Raw genomic sequence first — 15,246 nt, 5'->3', positions numbered from 1 at the left:
CTATTATTCAGATAGTTGCTCAGAAAAGCTTATGGCCGACAGTCGTTCGTTTGATTTTCCACAGAGCGATGATTCTTCATTAGTTGTTTGCTGATGCCTCCTTCATACTGGGGATCTCCATGCAAATTCATTTGGAAGTCATTCAAATACAAATGACTGTAACTTTACATTAGATTACTTGATCAACCAAGTAAGTTGAAATTAAATGACTGGCAACTTATTGCTCAACACCCTGTTGGTGGCCATGTTTACACCGAGCGATTATTCGGCCAATAGTCATCCCATGTAATCGAACCTTAAGCCTAATAAGTCAGATATGTCCTGTTCTGTAGAGAAAACTTATACTCTCATGATCATCACAGGTACAGTAGGAATACATTGATAGATAGCACCGAGCTGCTGCCTGCTTATTCAGGAGCCTAACATGAGAGGGGAAAAATGGAAGCAAAGCATATACTTGGGAATTTCAAAGTCTACAAACCGATGTTTTGGTTTGGGAATTTTGTTTTATTTTCTCCTCCCTTTATTCTATATACGGGACTGAGATTGATCGATTCCTGATGAGTCTGAGAGGGTGCAGCAAGTCCACAAAACATTACACCTTCCCAGGAGGACGTGCAAATACATGGAATAAATGTAGGAAAAAAGTAGTTGTAGGCGCAATCCCTTTTCTTAAATACAATATTGTATGCTGGATTAATTCTTAATAACAGAGGAGTCGAGCTTAGAAATACGTCGCGTGCCTCTTTAAAAAAAGGGATTGCTCCTTCAACTACTCTTTTCCTACATTTATTCTATGCTTATTCAGGAGGGCCCTGGTAACATCAGCACTACTATATAGAAATCTATGCTTATACTGGCCCAGGACATGTTACACAGAAAGTAGTCATTGGTAAGAGGGCTGTGGGTCCCATCAAAGTCCAATCTGGACCTTTCCCTTCTCCAATGGATTGGCAGAAGACCAATGGAGAGAGCTAAAGAGAAAAAGTGGCCATAGAGAGAATATGGGCAGTGCCTATTCAGCAGGAGAAAGAAGACAGAGGAGTATCAGCATCGGTATCCCTGCCTGTGGATCAGAGGCGTAACTTGAAGCTCCTGGGCCCTGATGCAAAACTTGTAACAGGGCCCCCAACTATAATGCTTTACTCATAGTACTGGGTATGGGCCCCCTAAGGCTCCTGGGCCCGGGTGCAACCGCATCCTCTGCATCCTCTATAGTTACACCCATACTGTGGATGCACTGTCACTGTCTGCATTGTATTTCCTGGGTATGTATGTGGATGAACAGAGCTTCCAGGTGCACTGAGACCTCCATAATGTGCAGACTGAGGTAAGATGTTAATACAGCCAGTCAGGGTTGTGGCCTAGAAGAAGAGCTGAATGCCCGCACTTCATTACAGCTCCCTGCCTATCCTGTTAAGTGACCACCAAAGTGATGTGAGAACAGCTCAAAACCAGATATTCACAACACTGGGAGATAGCTTTCCCATCACCGCATGCCTAAATGGGCAAAAAGGGATTCTCCTATGGAGCTAACGTACTTTTACCTTGCATGAGGTTGAGGAAAAAAGTCTAAAGATGGCCGTCCGAAGCCTCTTCACCCTAGCTGCAGCCCACAAATCAGACTCCTCATTATCAAACCTACTCCCTTTAAAAAAGGCAAGAACAGAACTACAAGCACATCTGGCAATAGACCATGGGAACTATCCTAAAAGACTAAAAATGCTACATTATAATTCACACAATAAGGCAAGCAAACTAATGGCCAACAAAGTCAAAGCAGCAAAAGCAAAATCTAGAATCCCCTACTTAAAATCTCAAACAACAAACAACAAGGTTTATAGCCCACAGGAAATTGCAGATGAATTTAGGAAATACTAAAACTTATTCTATAATTTGACTCATGACAAAGATATCCCTCAACCCAACAGTGAACTAATAAACAAATTTCTTTCAACAATATCCTTTTTGTGCCTTTCCCGAAAGCAAATCCAAGAACTAAATTTCCATATCACAACCCAAGATATAGAGATGGATATTTGGGTGCTAAAACTGAGCAAATCCCCTGGACCAGATGGATTTTCTAATGATTATCTCAAGACACTCAAACCAATTCTGCTCCATTATTTATGTGACTTTTTTTTAACCTTATAATGCTTATAGGGATTGCCCCACCAGAAAACTTAAAAGCAACCATTGTAACTATTCCCAAAGAGGGCAAATCCCCTGGATCCCCAAGTAACTTTAGACTGATCTCACTCCTTAACTCGGACATCAATCTATATACCAAAGTAATCGCCAACTGACTCTTCCCCATTTTGCCTCAACTTATTAAAAATGACCACGTAGGTTTTACCAGGGGGCTACAAGCTTCAGATGGCACAAGACGACTGATTGCTCTTGTGACCAGGGTGGGTGATGGACGAACGCCTTCTCTTGCTCTTATCTTTGGACAAAGAGAAGGCATTCGATAGGGTGCATTGGAGATTCATGCAACAGGTACTGGAGAAATTGGGCATTTCCCATCTACTACAACAGTTCTCTATACCTCCCCATCAGCCTCTGTTCTGACAAATGGAATACTCTCTAAACCATCCCGGATCACCAACGGTACAGACCAAGATACCCACTCTCCCCGCTCATCTTCTCAATGCTGATGAAGTCATTAGCAGTGACTATAAGATCCAACCCTCTCATCAAAGGCATTCCCCTTGGGGCAAAGACGGACAAAATCAACTTATTTGCAGACGATGTAATATTAACCCTAATGGACGCAAAAGCTTCGCTCCCTCATGTGATATTTACCTTGCATTAGTTTGGAGCTATCTCTTACTATAAGGTAAACTCTAATAAGTCAAAACCTACTAAAAACAGAGGAAAATTTTCCACAAATTACTTTCCTATTCCAATGGTACCCTTCATTCCTACCCTACCTAGGCATAGTGTTAACTCCATCAGTCAACGACCTACCAATGGCAAACTTACTTCTATTAAAAATATCATTACAGAAGGAACTAGACCACTTGGCTAAGCTTGAACCTAGTTGGATGAAAAGAGTGATCATATATAAAATGCTTATTCTCCCTCACATTTTATACCTCCTTAGAACTATAACTGTAACCGTCCCTGAACCTATTTTCTCACTAAAAGAATAAGGCGTGACAGCATTCAATGCAAAAAGATACCTTGTTTTCATTCCTCAAGTACTTGACAAAGACTCATAGAGTCAAAATGTCATATTTCTTTCGTCTGGGAGGAATAGAAACAAGGAATCTTTTTTGCACCATGAATGCTTCTTCTTTTAGTGTGTTTTCTGGATCAAGTCCCTTTTGTGACTGTGCATACTTTGCCCTGCTGAACTCAGCATTGGAGATTGTGCTGCTGGCACACTACACGTATCTTGCTGAACCTATTTTCTCAGTGCTCCACCAACAAATGAATGATTTCATATGGAGAGGAACGAAACCCAGAGTGTCCTTCTCTCTTTTGGTTAGACTTTTAAAATTTGGGGGCATAGGGTTACCTGACCTTTGCAATTACCATAAAGCCTTTTTGATTGACCAAATTAGGCATTGGTGTAACATGAAATCAAATGAAACCTGGGCCCTTATTGTGTCATCCTTGGTAGATATCCCCAACTGGTGAGCATATCTATTAGCAAAGTCATGGCAACCCCAGGAACCCTTGCTGTGTCCCCCAACAGTGAGAGCTACTTTGCAGAGGTGGAATTCAATGTGCTTTAAGATGAATGTGGAATTGAATATGACAACAAAAATTCCTCTTCCATTAATTAGACAAAAATACCTAATACCAGATCTCTCTTTAAACAAATGGCCATACAGAGCAACTATGACCATAACAGACTTGTTCCAGGAGAATGTCATCCTCATCTTTTCTCAGATACAAGAAAAATACAAAATTCCATCCTCGAAATACTACACCTTCCTAAGTATTCATTACTATCTAGGAGCACACACAAGCTTCTCCTCAATGCTAACAAACCCCCTAAGGGACCTACTAAATGCAAACATGATAAGACAGATTTTCTAAACTGGGAAAGGAACCTTGTGTGGAGGAATACAAGGTTCTGTAACTGTCTACAGAGTGTAGCTTCTCTAAGTTTTGTGATCAGTGAGTGCTCAGTAAAGCTTCTACTTGTCCAAAGCAGCACAGGACAATAATCATAGCAGCAGTAGCCAGTACCAGAGCCTGAAGAGGTGAATTATCTACTGGGCACCAGCTATGAGGTGCATCCATTAAACTACTAGAGCTATAGGCATATATTCCTTTACTCCACTACTGTAGGCCACCAGTTAACTCAGTTTGAGAGGGGACGTTTTATTGGAATGCGAGAAGCTAGATGGTTGTATTGACGAATTGCCCGCCACCTTGTCCATTCTGACGAGACTGTTAGGAAAAGTTGGGACCAGTGGATGCGTGAGGGTATGCACAGAAGGTGACTGGGCTCAGGACATCCTTGACAGACCACCAGTCGTGTATGCTTCCGTGCCCACCCATATCACATCTTGTATTCAAGCTAGAGACAGCCCAACAGAGTACTAGAGCCTCTATGCTTGCCCGTATGACATCTTGTATCCAAGCTAGAGGTGGTACAACAGGGTAATAGTGCCTCCATGTCTGCCTGTAATACAGGTGGATGCAAGCTAGAGGTAGCCCAATAGGGTGATGGAGGCTCCATGCCTGCCTGTATCACATTTTGTATCCAAGCTAGAGGCAGTACAACAGGGTACTGGAGCCTCCATGCTTGCCTGTATCACATCTTGTATCCAAGCTAGAGGTGGTACAACAGGGTACTAGACCCTCCATGTCTGTCTGTATCCCATCTTGTATCCAAGCTAGAGGCAGTACAACAGGGTACTAGAGCCTCCCTTCAAGTCTTCAGTTTTCCTCAATAAATTCTCCTTTTTGCTTTGATATTGTAATCACTTATATTAACGTTACAATCACACAGAGAAAGTTTTCATTCCATTGATTTTTTGACAATGAGTGTATACTAGTGTTGCCAAAAGTCCCAAAATTTCTAGACAGTTCATAAAAATAGGCACCTTCTGTATAAGGGCGCCCACCCACTGGCGATTTTTTTTCCTTTGCGTTTTGCGTTTTTTCTCAAGAGCAATTAGTATTGAATGTGCTCCTGTCCACTGGCGTTTTTTTTTTCAGTCCGTTGCAATTTTTAACATAGGAACTGTCAGTTGCATATGTGTCCTTATTTTTCTCTTAATGCACCCATGAATGTCAATGTAAAGTAACGGAAAAAGCCGCGAAAAAGCCGCGGAAAACGCGCCGAAAACGCTGCGTTTTTCACGCACGAAAATCGCAAACGCCAGTGGGTGGGCGCCCTAATAGTATAATAACTAGTACATGCAAATTTTGCATGTACTAGTCACTACACTATTATACAGAACATTGTACAGTGGTACAAAAATAATGCCTGAATGTATAGTTATACTACTGCAAAACACTTTTTAGAATGCTATATTGTGTCTGCCATCTGCTGGTCATAGTAATACAGAATTAGTGCTAGAGGAAATGCAGACTGGAGAATCTCCTGCTTAGCAATGATGTTACTGAGAATCTGCTACATGAATGAACCATCAGGATAGATATAAGCTTACCTCTGGCAGCTTAAATTCATTTAGGCTGGGTTCACACGGGGCGGATTTCCAACAGAAATATCACGGCTTGGTCGCAGCGAAATACCGCGGAATTTCCGCGGCAAATCCGCCCCGTGTGAACCCAGCCTTATTGTTGATTTTCCAACCACCTCTGCTGGAAGTTTGTTCCAAACATCTACTAAAATAATATTTCCTGACGTTGTTTCTGATTTCCCCCAACTAATCTCAGATTGTGTCCCCTTGTTCTTGTGTTTAGCTTCCTAATAAAAACACTTCTATTCTTAACCCTTAGCATACCTTTAACATATTTAAAGGTTTTAATCATGTCCTCCCTCTCCCTCCCCCCTCCAGACTATACAAATTAAGTTCTTTAACACTAGAACTACCGTGGGGATCATTTGTAACTCCTTCAGTATTTCAGAGGCAATTCAGTAAAAAACAAATCACAGCGGTCGTAGTGTTAAGCCTTTTCTGATAACTTTGGTGCTTAAAAACCTTCTACCACATTTGTAGCTTGTCTTGGACCCTGCAAAGGTCACATAGGAGGCACAGGCGGCAGTGTTTTTAAAAGGGCAACATAGGGGGAACTATTACTAATAAGGGGCACAGAGGGCACTATTCTTATTTAGTGCACAGACTGGATTCACACAACTGTATTGTGAAACTCATGCAAATCTGGAACCTGGACACCTGTCTGTGAGCTGTTCGATCGGCACTGAAACTGCATGTATGTCCTATTCTAGTCCGTGAAAATGGACGCAAATAGGACACCCAGCAATCTTTTTTCACATGGATAATTGATTTGTGTGAAACAGTTGCTTATATGTATAGCCTCATAAACTATAATGGGGTTGTGTGCTTTCCATAAAATGCACAGATAGCACATGGCCTTAAATTACGACCCTATGTGAATTGGCGCCTTAGTGATCCAGAGAACATCATAGGCTATGAAATCCATCAGGATAGGCATGCATAGAAGATGAACTAGCATGAGGGCTGGCATCCCCGGATCACCAAACTCTAATAAATGCATAAGGCTAGTCACTGACTTTACATGTCAATTTAAATAAAATGATGGTAGACTTGACCAATCCATGTCAGGTTTCCAGTGAATTAGAATATATATCATTTCATCACTTTCATAGACAAGAGGTTGTGCCATTAGGGTCCTGCCCATCCCCTTGAGAACCAATAAAGGAAAGCTTACTTTAGCGACTAGTTCTTTTGGTAATCTCAACAAATGAATGAATGAGCATTCAGTGAATTCTAAAACATCTGTTCAGAGTGTCCCAAAATATATGTCAGGGTGACCTTTCAGTATCATCACAAAGAAAGCTGTGACTGCACACAATCTGGAGGAATTAATATGGATTTGATGGAAACATTTCTATTGTTTTAGGAAGTCTCAGAATCGGTTAAGGACTTCAAGATATCTTTTATTTCACCTACCCAAACCTTTAGTAATTGCGGGCGTATTTGCATGTAAAATACACAGGGGAATAGAACCCATTGACATCAAATGGGTCACTCACATATCTATTTTGCGTGCACATTTCGGTCATGCAAAAAAAAAAAAAACGCATTTGTGCACCAAAGGTCCCCATAAATATCAATGGGGGAGTGCACAAGTGCATGCACAATTGGCAATACATAATTCCAATGGAAAAAGAACACATTTGAAACTAATTAAAGGGATTAGCCATTTCAATTGGTGCATTTTTGTTTGCTGCATGAAAATGAACATGCGCTGCGGCTGAAAAACGTACAGTAAGGTACACCTTGCTCAGTGCACAAAGAAGTTGCCATGAGGTGTGTGATGCCAGGTTAATCCTTACAATCAGTCCCGGTTTTAATGCCCACAGCTCCCCATCATCGTGGGTCAAAAAATTACCTTGTGTAGTAGAAGTGCACTGCAGGCTGCTGTGGTAGGTGACTACAGATCAATAACAGTAATTGTCCCCATATGAGCGGATTACCCAAAAATGTTTTGGATTTTCATAATTGAAAAAAAAAAAACATGACTAAAATGCCGCTTGTGAACGAAGCCTAATACAAAAGGCTTTTATGATGGCTTTTTCTACGTTTGGTCATACAAATGCTTAGTAAAAGACAAGCAAAAGCTTTGTGTGGCACAGAGTGTTAAGGCAGCACAAATGCAGTCTTAAAGGGGTTGTCTCGAGGCAAAAGTGACATTTTTTTTTTTGCCCAGTCCCCCTTCTAAATCAAACATTACTATGCACAAGTGTAAATGGCTTTTAACGATGGTTTCTACTCACCGTTCTAGCGTTTCAGCAACTTATAAAACTTCTTCCAAAGATGGCCGCCGGTCCTTTCCCAGGGATGCACCGCGGTTTTCTCCCATGGTGCACCGCGGGTCTTCTCCCATGGTGCACCGTGGGCTCTGTGCGGTCCATTGCCGATTCCAGCCTCCTGATTGGCTGGAATCGGCACACGTGACGGGGCGGAGCTATGCGATGATGCGTAAAAGGGGGCGGAGCCAGAACACCGCTCGTGCCCAGACCGACCAGAAGGGAGAAGACCCTTCTGCGCAAGTGCGTCTAATCGGGCGATTAGACGCTGAAATTAGACGGAGCCATGGAGACGGGGACGCCAGCACCGGAGGGGGTAAGTGAATAACTTCTGTATGGCTCATATTTAATGCACGATGTATATTACAAAGTGCATTAATATGGCCATACAGAAGTGCTTAACCCCACTTGCTTTCGCGAGACAACCCCTTTAAGCTCTTGCTCACGACCTGAAGGTTGTCTGTTCAATTCCCACATGGTTCAGGTAGCCTCCCATCCCTCTGAGGTCAGTAAAATGAGTACTCTGCTTGGTGGGGTAATAAATAAATTACCTGAGAGCTGTGGAATAAGTTGGCGCTATACAAGGTTTATTAATTATTTTATAAATCCTGTTCACTAGTATAATCTAATCCTAGCTGCCACAACATGCAGAAACGACACATCTTTTTAAATTAGCTTTTTTTTTAATCAAGACACTCCACGTCCATAAACCCTATGAACACATACGGACTTTATGGTTGAGGGTCGCGTACTCCATTCATCTAAATTGCCGCCATGTAACAATGCTGGGGAATGGTTTTGCTGACTTGGGCTTGTAGAATCAGCTGTGGATACATTTTAGCAGGTTTAGTAGCTCGTCCTTTTTCTTAAACACGTGCAGCTGCTGCCATCTTCTGTTCAGTTACGGTTAGTAATCGTACATTCTACATAGTGTTTCTGTAGCTGAAAGATACAACTCGAATGTGAGGAAGTAAATTGTAAAATAATTTTGTGAATGTTCAATACGTGGCAATTAGATCTTTTCCTTAGATTATTATTTTTTTTTTTAAATGCAGCATTGCCAAATAAGCATTAGTGATAACACAAGCTGTAATAATGCGCAATACCTGAACATCAAATGCATGACCGCAGATGAAAATATCATCTTATAGACTCAGAATGGGAATTACTTGAACATGCATAACAATACAATTAACAATAAAGTGACATAGTTCAAGGGCTTAAATAGACAGGTGGGTGCGCTATCACACAGTCACCGCTAAGGAGCGTACTGGCCTATAAACCAGGGTTTTGTTTTAACGAGACATAAAAAGAGAATTGAACTTGTTTCAGTTTTTTTTTTTTAGACATAAAAAGAGATGGCACCCGGAGTAAAGAATCAGGTGCAAGGACCAAATACGGAGGCCGTATATGGATGAAAAACATCTGTTCTTTTGCAGACTTAACACAGAATTTTTTTTAATGCAAGTTTGCACCTAGCCTTAGGATTAAAGAAGTGGGTGTGGGTGATTGGCTCAGTGGTCCATACAAAAAAGTAATATGCAGCCTGTCATATTTTCATGAGAACGTATGGATGGATATAGGATATGCAATGTCCAATACCTGCTGGAGTCAGACAAAATCTCAAGAACAACTCACATATTGCCTGTGCAAATAATCCCTTAAGGGGATGGTAGCTTTTGCTGCTGTCTAGATGAGTAGTAAGAGTTGATTTAGTAAGACTGAAGTTTGGTGAGACTCTAGATCCCCAATGCTTTGAGAAATGTATTGCCCAGCATAAGTCTTTCATTTTGCACAGCTGGAGCAATGACAATTGTTCAAAGAAAATGATTAACTTTTTAATAGTTAGAAAATGGTCTAGTTGAGGGTCTTCCCATTTTCCCATAGAAAAGTAGGGACACCAAATTGTGTGAAAGAATGCCACAGAAAGAGAAATCAGAATTATCTGCTTGGTACTTAAAATCATTAAGGTCACAGTAAGTTTATATATATATATATATAAATCTTCTGGAAGTCCCCCCCCCCCAAAAAAAAAAAATTGGTATGTTACATCCATGCAGTAATGGCTGCGCTTGTTTAATCAGGTGACTAGAGTTGTCATCATAGAGAGGTAGCACTTTTAAATAGTTGAATCCCCAAATATTTTTTTGCGTTGGCTCAGACATCCACATAAAGGATGACAACTTTGTAGGGTCCCCAACTGGGTTTCTGGTATAGTGATACTTTATAATCCTGATTTATTATAATTCACTTAAATAGGTCACTCTGTAAATACACAATAGTTTAGACAGGAAAGGGGTTCACTTAGTTACTAAAAGAAGCAGATTATTTGCAAGGGCTACAGGATGATAGATGTTGTCCCTTTGAAAGCTCTTGACTTCTCTAACCATAAAGTGGTTTTTCAGAGAGAATCCTACTAATGACCTATCCTTGGGATGGGTCATCAATAGTTGATCAGCTGCGGTTCGTCGATCGGGCACATGCTGCCAGCCCCGCATATATACAGAGGTCGGAGCTGAAGAAGCGGAAGTTTCCGCGCCGACTTCTATGGAGTGTCTGGCGTTTGTAACTGCAGGCACAGCTCGCGTTGATTTCAATGAGAGCCATGCCTGCAGTTACAAGCGCCGGCCACTACACAGAGGTCAGCACAGAGGTTTTCACTGCTTCTGCTCTGACCCATGTCTATTTGCAGTGGTGACAGCATGCACCCGCTCAGCTGATTGGTTAGGGTCCTGAGTGATGCACCCCAGCCGATCAACTATTGATGACCTATCCCAAGGATATGCCAAAAAGGATCAAGAGGGAGTGTATCTGTTGTGCACACTCAGTTGTGCTAATTAGTATATGGGTGTTCTCTTTTCCCTCCCACCCAGATACAAAACCTCTTTGTTTTTGGTAAATCAAAACTGTTAAATGTTAAAAATGATTGGATGTGTTTTTGATAACATAATTTGGGCTATATTTTAACCCCTTAGTGACCAGCCCTTAGTGTTTTTACGTCCTGCCCAAGTGGGCTTTAATCCCTGAGGACGTAGAAACATGCTTCCTGCAGGGATTGAAGGCGTGTGGGCTATGGACATGACAGCTCCATGCTGTCAGTGCCCACAGGTAGCTGACAGCACGGATCTGTTATCCTGGGGTGCGGGGACGCCCCCCCGGCAATGCAACCAGCGCTATCCAATGGATAGCGCCAATTGCATTAAAGTGCAAAGAAGTTTTTAAAAAGTTAAAGATTCAGCTGCGCTCATGGATCAGATCCTTGGGGGCAGCTGAGAATACTCATCCCCATCTTCCGCTGATCTGGTCCTCTGGGACCAGACGCTGGCCTTCTGCGCATGCACGGCAGGCGGCATTACGTCAGCCACATGCGCAGAAGGTCCAGAGCCATGTGAAATTTGAAATCTCCTCGATGCGATTGGTGAGAGGAGATAAAATGAAACATCTCTTTCCGGAGGCCTCCACTTTTGAACCCCGATGCAATACTCCTCCACGGACCTTCCCCAGCTTCTGCGCATGCGCCTGCCAGCAAAATGCCGCACAAATACGCAGGAGCCGGGGAGCCCAGGAAATTTTAAATCTCCTTGCTCCCAGCGACCAACAGTCGTAGAGTGCCTGGAGCAGTGACTGGTGGCCTTGTTGAGCGGTCCCCAGTCACGTGATAAAAAGAAAGTGGTCTACCTTAGGCCAGACTCACACAACTGGACAGAAATTGCAGATTCTGCATGCGTTTGATCTGCAGTAATCCGTGGATCAATCAAATGCATTGAATTACACAATTCTGCTCAAATTAGCAGGTTGGAATTGCGTAATCCACTCACAGAAAACTGCAGCATGTTCTATTTTACCATGGATATCCACGACATAGAGCCCATTGTGCTCCATGGTTGCAGATATACCCGCAGTCCATACGCAACTACATTGTGTAAGGGCTGCGGGTACCCGCGTCATCGCTGAGCGACGACGCCCGAGGTATAAACAAAGGTGTACTGCACATGACTGCCTGTGTGAGTAAGTACATTACGCGGCTGTACGTAGGGCCACAACTATGCTAACAGCTAGGATCCGCTGTGGGCCTCCACAAGTGGATCCCACATCCGGCCGTGTGAGCCCGGCGTTATTCAGATCGCTACTTGTAATACGTAATTTACAAGAAGCCCTGGGAACGCTCGCCTTCCTGCAGTTCCAGGAGCAGCTTGATGAGCGTCTTCTGCATAAGACCCCACAAAGATCCACTTTACACCCCATCCCTGACGCTGAGGTCAAGAAATACCCCCCAAAAAAGCATGAGAGGAGGAGGGATACCCGGTTTTATTGCTTCATGTGCCCATTCCAACAAGCCTCCGTAATTACCCCCGTCTTCGGACATACCACACAGTTTACATCATTACTTTTATCGAAGATATGGGGAATGGCAAAAAATGGATAGGGGGGGGAATTATTTTTAGGGAGTCAATTATTTTCTGCACAAGTGTGCAATGGGGGCCTGGGATTTATTCAATTGTGCCCTGAAATCCAATGGGTGTTCCCTCCATTATAGCCCTAACCATGTGTCCTGTAAGTAGATTAGGGCCACAATGGGTATATTTATGAACATGGAACAAACAGTGGAATCTATTTTGGGGTGAAAGTCTTTATTACTATGTACGCTGTAAAAAAAACCCCTATTTTTAAAATGACACAATTGCCCAAAAAATGAAAATTGTAAGTTTTTTTTGCTTCTGCTTTGCTTAGATTCATTCAAATACTGTGGGGTCAAAATACGCAGTATACCACTAGAGGAATTCGTTAAGGGGTCTAGTTTTCAAAATGGGGTCTTTTGTGCGGGTTCTCAATCATTTTGGTAGCTCAAGGGCTCTACAAGTGGGCAATGGGACCTAAATAACTTTCAAGGAAAATGTCTGTTCTGAAAGTCACTAGCTGCTTCATTCTGTTTGGGCCCTGTTGTGCATACAGACATAATATTAGAGTCACAATAGGTATGTCTCTGAACACAGGACTAACAGGGGTATCCAATTTAGGGTGCAAGTCTTCATTGCCATGTGTGCTGTACAAAAAAAATGTTTTTAAAATGACAGTATTGCCAAAAAAATGAAAATCTCAATTCTTTCCTCCTGCTTTGCTTAGATTCATTCAAAAACCGTGGGGTCAAAATACGCATTACACCCCTAGATAAATTTGTTAAGGGGTCTAGTTTTCAAAATTTGGTCATTTTAGGGGGTTCTATATTGTTTTGGCCACTCAATGGCTCTACAATTGGGCAATGGGGCCTACAACACCTTCAAGCAAAATCTCTGTTGTGAAAGTCACTGGCTGCTCCTTTCGGTTTGGGCCCCATTGTGCATATGAACATAATATTAGGGCCACAACGGGTATGTTTATGAACACAGAACAAACAGGGGTATCCATTTTGGGGTGTAAATTCTCATTATAATGTGCACTATAGAAAAAAAACTGACTTTAAAATGGCATATTTGCAAAAATATGAAATTTTAGCTTTTCTCCTCTAAATTGCATTAACTCCTGAAAAAAATTGTGGTTTCAAAATACTCATGACACCCCTCAGTGAATACATTAAGGGGTGTAGCTTTTAAAATCGGGTAATTTGTTGGGGTATCTATCATTCGGACACCTATGAGCCTTTGCAATCTTGGCTTGGTGCAGGAAAACAAAGTAAATTTGTATGTCTCCTAAATTGTTAAAAAAAAACAAAAGCTTTTCAAATGTGGGTCCAAAATAAAGTAAACTAATGGAAATATATATCTTATCAAAGCTTTGTACAGTATATTTGCCCATATTTGATATATTTCAATTAAAAATGTGAAAAAATGAATTTTTTAAAAGTTTTTTCCCAATTTTGGTGCTTTTAATAAATATACACAAATTCTATCAGACTATTTTTACCACCTAAATGAAGTACAATATGTGGCGAAAAAACAATATCAGAATCACTTGGATATGCAAAACCTTTACAGAGTTATTCTATTTTAAAGTGACACATGTCAGATTTCGAAAAATTTGGCCTGGTCATTAAGGTGCAAACAGGCTTGGTCACAATATATACAAAAAGTCCGGCTTCACAGAGAGAATAGAACCCATTAATTTCAATTGGTTCTTTCAAATACTCATATTTTTCTTGCGCATTTCAGGCTTGCAAAAAAAGATAGAACATGCTGCTTATTTGTGCACCTCTTGTGCTCTACAAAGGAGCAATAGTCGTTCTGTGAGTAAAGGTGGAGTGGTCCGTATATCATAATAGCCTTGTCTAAAGGTACCATTTCACTTGCACATAGATAACGCTTCTAAAAGGTTCTAATCACAAAGATACATGTAGTGCGGCATGCAGGCTTACAGCCTATTAGTGATGCCCATACTATTAGATCAGGTGCACCTTCTAGGGATACTACACAAAGTACTGGCACACCTGGCTCCCACAGCATCTAAATGCCAGACTGCTTACTTAAAAATGTGGTCCAAAATATGCAAGTTCCTAGGCCAACTCAGGGGTCCTCTCCACCTCTGTATCAGTAAGTATGGCCTTTTTTGCAGTTTTTCTGTAGATCTGATCCCAGTTTTGGTGATTTGTTTCTAAGGAGCCAGCCTGCTTCAAGAATGATGCGGGAATGTGTGATTAGCTGTTCATCAGTATTTTGCATTCTCTAATTCTAGTCACTCACTGTTATCCATGCTACCTAGTCTTGTCCACTCTTTGCAGAACTCCCAACGGCAGTGTCAAATTCTATGAAGTTGCAAATATTGCTATTTCGTCTGAAAAAATGCTGAAGGGCAGAATGGAATCTGGACAGACTGATTGAAGTGAATGGCATCTGTCTGTAGACGTTCAGGCCCGACATGTGCTGGATCCAACACTTCCAGTTTTACCGTTGTTTGACCCATAGGAGGAAACCAAACTTAAGAAAGATATAATGCTAACTGCCTTTTGTGCAGAAAACGTATTTTATCCATCTTTGATAGCTATTTAGTTTTTGGTCGGATATTATCTGCTGATTAATTTCATTGGCACTTCTGCAGGCATTCTGGATGGTCCATATAGCAAAGCTTTCGTTTTCCCTTGAGAGTGCTAAGGCAACTGATAGCGTTAAATGGTCCTATCTGTATAACACATAAAGAAAAAAAGAAGCAAAAATACATGAAAAATACATGATGTTGTAGCTTTCAATCCTACTTAGGAAGTAAAAAAAAAACAAAGAGTTAGAAGCCAATTTTCCCCATTTAGGGTGGCTTCACACGAGCTTGTGTTTGTGCGTACATAGGTACGTACATATGTGCGCACCCCTGTAGGC

Source organism: Eleutherodactylus coqui, chromosome 5, assembly GCF_035609145.1.
Source record: "Eleutherodactylus coqui strain aEleCoq1 chromosome 5, aEleCoq1.hap1, whole genome shotgun sequence".
Taxonomy (NCBI): Eukaryota; Metazoa; Chordata; class Amphibia; order Anura; family Eleutherodactylidae; genus Eleutherodactylus; species Eleutherodactylus coqui.
The sequence above is the reverse complement of the archived record's forward strand: the minus strand, read 5'-3'. Positions refer to the sequence as shown.